Source organism: Crocodylus porosus, unplaced genomic scaffold (genome assembly GCF_001723895.1).
Source record: "Crocodylus porosus isolate Cpor-Errol unplaced genomic scaffold, CroPor_comp1, whole genome shotgun sequence".
In the NCBI taxonomy this organism is placed as follows: domain Eukaryota; kingdom Metazoa; phylum Chordata; order Crocodylia; family Crocodylidae; genus Crocodylus; species Crocodylus porosus.
The window spans coordinates 38,279,334-38,285,879 of record NW_017728947.1 but is presented as its reverse complement, the minus strand read 5'-3'; the positions used below and the strand labels follow the sequence as shown (position 1 = coordinate 38,285,879).

The following is a 6,546-nucleotide window of genomic DNA, read 5'->3' as shown; positions in this document are numbered from 1 at the left end:
AAAACTGGTAAAAATACAGTTTTGGGTGGAGTTCTGTGAAGTTCAGGAAATTTAACCAGATGGGGTCAGGAGAGTTTTGTGGGGGGTAGGGGAAACTAAACCAATGGTGCATGTATTGTTTCAGTAGGTGATTATTTTTTTACTTGAAGCCAGGTCTAAATTCAACGTTCCTCTTCAGTGATGGGTTTCTGACAATTCCATCCCACTAGTAAGAGAGAAAACTGTGTTCCTTTGATTTATAAATACCTGTGACCATTTGATATTCGACTGTACTCTTAAAAAGCAGGAAATATTATTTTTGAGTCTCCTGGTAAATATGCTTTCTGAATACTTACATTCTAACTGTCAGAATCCACCAGGTACTTTCAAATAGATAAGGTGTTAACCTCCACCTGGCAATATTCTGACTTCTGCCAATATTTTTTTGTGGTGTTAAACAACACTGTTCTTTACCCCAGAGTTGGCTGCATCTCAGTAATGAATAACATGATTTCATTATTTCAGAGTTTGTAAAAGTCTTTGGGGTCTGTCAGAATGTGAAATGTGTCACAGCTGCTTGCCAGTCTCTGCCATACCTTAGCTCCTTCTGCCACTAAAAGGAAGAAATACATTAAAATAATTGATATACATGGTCTCAGCAATCTGGCTCTCTCACGGACGTTTTTATTATTATTTGTAGTACTGTATGAAAAATACATAATTTGTGAGAAAGAATTGGTTTATTCAGGATCTTCTTGCCAGTTTCTTAGGGAAACAAAGCAGGTGTCTGAGCTCCTGAAAAATAAAACAGCCTTATCTTTTATATGGCATCTGCTCATGCTCCATTTCTACTTGTTGGGCATGTGGCGGATTTACGTGACAATTTGATGTGTTCCCATATTCCAGAGCAGGGAGCTTATCATGGAAAGTTTAAAAATGCACTCTCCCTTGTTTGTCTTTTCAACACTACATTTCTCACAACTCAAAAAATACAAGGTTTAAACTTGTAATACCCAGCAGACTGCATTCTAGTGCAAACCTTAATGGTGAGTTCTGCAGTGAAATGGGAACCCCCCCCCCCCAAAAAAAAAACAACCAAACAAACAAACAAACCTTACACTGTATGACAAGGAGGTATGCTGATTTGTTGAAAGAAGTGAAATTAGAGTGTGAGAGGTTGCTGTTAGGTTTTTGCATTAACTGCAAATTTGATGAAGATGGGATATTTACTGCTTTTGTGTATTTGGGCAAACGGTGAGTGTCCCATCATAAAATTAACTTGTAATAAATGGAGATCATTTAATGTAAGTAAATATACAGGGATAAAATAAAGCCAGTGATATTTTCTGTTAACTGTTAGGCAAAAGCATAAGGAGCATTTTCAGCAGCCTGGACAGAGGTGCTATCCAGAACTGGAGAGAGAGAGTGCACAAGCGGGTGAGGAGCAAGGTGCCAAGCTGTGGAGAGTGAGGGCATGAGAGTGCACTGTGAGATGCTACTATGCCCCCTCTAAATCAGTGCTGGGGGGTGCTGTACTGCTTGATTCACCATCTTTACACTAGTGCCAGCATGAATGACCTTCTAGAACAGGTGATTAAACTCGGATCTATTTGATTATTCAAAAGGCATTGGCTAATCACTAGACACCAAGAGATCCTGCACTTTCAGCAGACTGATCTTGGGGGAACCATTGACACTTTGCTGACTTTCATTTCTATAATTGTATGAAAGAGATAACAGGGAGCAAAGCAATGGTGATATGTTTCCTACCTGGACAAAATGATGGCTAAGAGACAATTCTGAGAAAAGAAACAAGTTCAGGAAATGCATGGAGATGGGTATTATTTAGGTAGCAACAATCAGGATTTTTTTCTTCCTCTTGCTGTTACTTTATATTAAATATTTGATAGCATTATCATTGAAAATTGCTTCTGTATTTGGTAGGTATAACTGGAGTGCTAAAATATCGGAATATGGTCTTGACAATAAAATAATACTGGGAAAAGATCCTAAATTGTTTCCCATAGTAAAGAAACTAAGGGTAGAGATAAATCACCAGATGGTAAATGGATTAACGTTGCTTCTAATGATATTTATTATAGTAAACTCTATGTTGTTTACAATTTTTATGGTGTTTGGCTTTCAAACAACTATTTCATTCATGTGAAGAAGCTATAAGCCCATTTAAAATACTTCTTTTGATCTAGTATAAGCAGCTAGAATTTACAGGAATTGCGAAAATAAAAGCTTGTATTAAGGTAAAAAGGTTTTGAAGTGTTTTCTGTGGTGCATTTTTAGAAAAAAATGTTCTTGCTCCATGACTGCTAAGTAATTTCCAAGAGAGGTATATTATGAAGCAGAGTGTTTGAAGATGCTCACATTGTAGCTTTTCTGTAAATAAAGAGCATTAGCTTCTAAAACTATATATGCTTAGCATTTTTCACTGGCCCTAACACCCAAACAGCAAATAAAGGCATAAGTAACAGGACAGAATGTGGTAGAAAATTCTGACAGAATTAAATTTTGGTTGCATATATAGTCCCAAATATTAAATCTCTTTCAACACTGTAGCTCCAACAGTGTGCTGGAGTAATACATTGGGAAAGAAGTAAATGGGCTTTTCTGCACAGGCGATCCAGAAATTATGATTCATATTAGTGGCAAAGCTAAGTTGCATCAGGCAATAAGAACAGAGGCAGCACCAGGTGTGTTTGTATAAATAGAATCCAGGTGGTGTCATAGCCAAATATTGGATGCAACAGGGAACATAATTTTTTCGTGATCTGTATCCCAGTACAGAAGAATCTAAGAGATGAAACATTTTTATCAAGGTTGCAAACATTGAAAGGTAAGTAAAATGCCAAGTAAATTTTCAGCAGTTGTTTCAATTGGCAAAATCCATCTGAAAATCTTTTAACAAACACAGAGAGAAACATACATATGCACACACACATTGGAGTGTTTCCCTTACCGTCAATTCCACTTTTAAATTCTGGAGGCCACTGATTTTGAACAGATGTTGAATGCATTGTAAGCATAAAGGTCACAGTTCAGTTGCAGGACTGAAGTTAGAAAAGGGGAAAAAGAAGACATTCCTAGTTTTAAAGCATTTAAGCATCCATACTTATTTGTGATTATTTTGCTGTTTGTGGAAACACTCAAATAAATATGTATTTTATTTGGATTGCTTTGGGATTTTTTGGAAGTTCCTTAGCACACAATGGATTTTCAAAGCAACAGTCAGAAGCAAATGAGTCACCGTGGTGTTGTGGAAACCTAGACTTCTAGGTTATGCTCTTGAGTCACACTGCTAAATGGATTTCAATTGGTACAGTAACAAAATCTGCCTTCTGCAGTATGTCTGTTGGATTTGGGGTTCCCCGACTTTTTCAAAACTGGTATCAGTATGTCATGTTTTTTGAGAACACCTAAACCGCATTTGTCCTTTGGAACCTATGCACTAACACAGTACTGGAGGCTTTCTCCCCCCTTCATGGAAAATCCTTAATGCATAAATTCTGAGTAGATTTATGTAGGTTCATGCCTATCATTTCTAACTACCCCCTCTGACAGAAATTTGCACCATCAATCAATGAACAGAATGCCCAGAATTACTTTAGGCGCTATAGGAAAATGATATAGAGCTGCTTATGATGATGATTACAGTCTAAGCTACCAAAAAGAAGAGCTAATCTTTTAAATTAAGCCTCTTAAACATGTGTTTGATTTACCTATAATGGAAAAAATTCACTGGGGCATAAATGCAGCCAAAAAGTTGTCACTTAGGCTGCTGGAAGGATTCGCAGTGAGACCCAGATTTGGCCAGCTGGACTAGATTATACCAGCTTTTGCGGAGTGCAGAAACTTTTAAAAACATTGCAACAGGAAAGTTGTTCAGTTCTGCACTGGGCAGAATGTAAACAGCTTGGGAGGAACGCACATTGAAGCAGTGTCGCTTGATGAAATATAAACATTGGAGTGCCCAGGAAAGCTGCTTCTCTCCATTTTTTGTTAAAATCACTTCAGGATACTGAAGAGAATTACTTCCTGCAAGACATACCTGTATTTTAGCATAATTAATTTATTGTGGAAAAAAAAAAAGAAATTCTAAAGAAATTACACTCATAAGTACTTAGCTCAGCTTCAGTGACCATTTTCTACTGTCGTGAATCTGTCTTCTTCTATAGTGGTCTTTGGTTGCGCAGGATCACAGGATACACTTCCCTGCACTTACGTTGCTACATTTAGCCCATATTCTGCTTTTTAAATTTGAAAACAATAAGCCATATTCAAAGGCACAGCATACTATATATATAACCACTCTGCAGTATAGTTCTGCCTCATTTGTTTCCTACTCTTGGGCACATGCTTTACAAATCTCTCCGCTTCTTTAATTCTGTAGAAAACTGCTTTCTTAGTCTTATTTATTAATTTAAACCCAAACTCTTCAAATATTTACCTTGGTGCTTAAATGTATTTGTGTTACTAGTTTTACTGACTTAAATGGATCTGTTCAAATACAAAAGTGTAAGCAGCATAATGCACCAGGACATGGCCAGTTGGGGTAGGTCACGTGTGTTATGAGGACACAAGTCAGGCATCTAAGAGTCAGGGATCAGAACCAGATTAGGTGGCCCAAGCAAGCCAGAGCATGAGAAGACAGTCTTCTCTGAGCTTATAAAGGCGAATATAGATAGGCCCTAATGATGCAACTTAATTCCCTAATTACTTCCAGCTGGGGTTTGAAACGGGATTTGACCTAGGTGGGCCTAGGCTTAATATAACATGTCTGTTTGCAGGCTTGGAGCCTTAGTTATTTTCTTAATTGAGCATAGTAATTGGGAAATCACTCTCTATGCTCTTTCTATGCGGGATAGCATAGATGGTTTGCTCTTAAGCCTGCACGATGAGGGCCAAAGGAAAAGTTCTCTGCTCTGCTTATGATATTGAATTAGCCTCCCTTAATTTGACCAAAGATCTGCATAACTTGCAGAAATTATGTCTTTGTTTCTCTTCTCCTGCTCTCTACTGAAATTCTCTTCAAATTAAAAGCTGTACCTTTATCAAGGTTTGAAACCCAAACATCATTATATCCATTTAAAAAGCAAGACAAGAATGTAACTTGATGTTAAGGAACAAATGTATTTGCCAAAGTATCATATTGTTTAAAGTCACTATTAATGTATTATTTATTTACCCATTTGCTTTATATGCCACCCTTCCCAACCAAGGCTGTTGCTTATAATAATATAACAAAATAGATTTTAAAAAAACAACATAGAATATCAGTGTACCCTCCCCCACAACAATATCCCAGCCAACTTTGCTTGCTAAATACCTGCTCAAATAGGAAGTTGTTACAGTACTTCCAAAAGACATCCACCTCTGGTGGGCCTTAAGAGGGATGGGGTTCCAGACCAGAAGAGTGACTTTCAAAAACAATCTCCCAAGTGGTTTTGAAAAGCAGACTTGGCACATGGATAGTACTTGAAGGAGGTTGCTCTCTAGGGATTGTGATGGGGCATAAGGGAGAAGGTAGTCCCTGTGGTAAACAGAGCCTTCTAGGTCAAAATCAGAACTTTGAGTTTCTCTTCGAAAGCTATTTGGAGTCAAGGCAGACTTTACAGCACTGGAGTTATATGCTCCTGGCAACATACCCCTGTCAGAAGGCAAGTATTATCATCTGCACAGCCCTGAGTAGAGCACATTGCAGTAGTTTAGGCATCAGATTACGAAGGCTTGGAAAATTTGTCCAGATATGAACCTGAAGGAAAAGGTGGTGACTTTCTCACCAGATGGAGTTGGTAAAAAGGTGCACCTAGCCATTGCTGCCACCTGAAGATCAAGATACAGTAGAGGATCCAAGAGCACACTCAGGCTGAGAACCTTAGTGACAAGGAGAATCTGAATCCCAACCACCCCTAACCATGTCGAGCAGTCTTCCCACCACAACTCATCTTATCTGGATTCAGTTTCATTTGTTTCACCTGCATCCAGCTAATTAAGGTGCTAATCAATAGATTGTAGTCCCATACATAGATTCATCTAACCACTTGAATACAGTAGTAAAAACAGTGCAACATAAAAAATGAGAAAGTGCACTCATTAGTGTTGTGCCAAAAACTTTTCTTATGGCATAGTTCTATTATGTTTGCAGGAATTGTTCTAGGAGAACATTTGGCCTTCTAAACTAGCTCTTACATGTAAGGCAGGAAATATGTCTTCTTGTTTGTAAATTGCTTAGTAAAATTAAGCAACTATTATAAATCAGAAGTTTGGGTGTTATTGCAATATGCATTAAAAGCTACTAACTTCAGCTATTCATATTTATTATAATATCAATTTCATCATTACTTGAGGAAGCAGGAAATAGATAAATCAGTGTCTATATGCCTATTCGCTGAATGACCAAGGCAGATTTTGGTTGTTTTCAAAGAGTATAGATTTAGCAAATCAAGTTTCTTTGAAAGTCAGCTTCTATGCAGCTTAAAATTGAGCATCCACGTAATTAACAGCCTATCTCAGATTAAAGGTCATGGTCACTGTCACCAGAACAGTTCTACTTGG

At 37.7% G+C, this 6,546-nt stretch overlaps 1 long non-coding RNA gene across 1 annotated transcript; it reads right to left on the bottom strand.

The window, feature by feature from the left end:
- Nucleotides 1-326: 326 nt before the first annotated feature.
- On the bottom strand, nucleotides 327-5,784 carry LOC109321617. Its single transcript, XR_002104108.1, has 3 exons — nucleotides 5,318-5,784; nucleotides 2,951-3,041; nucleotides 327-592 (listed from the first exon to the last, which is right to left on the bottom strand). It is a non-coding gene; the product is annotated as an uncharacterized LOC109321617 (long non-coding RNA).
- Between the last annotated feature and the right edge of the window lie 762 nt (nucleotides 5,785-6,546).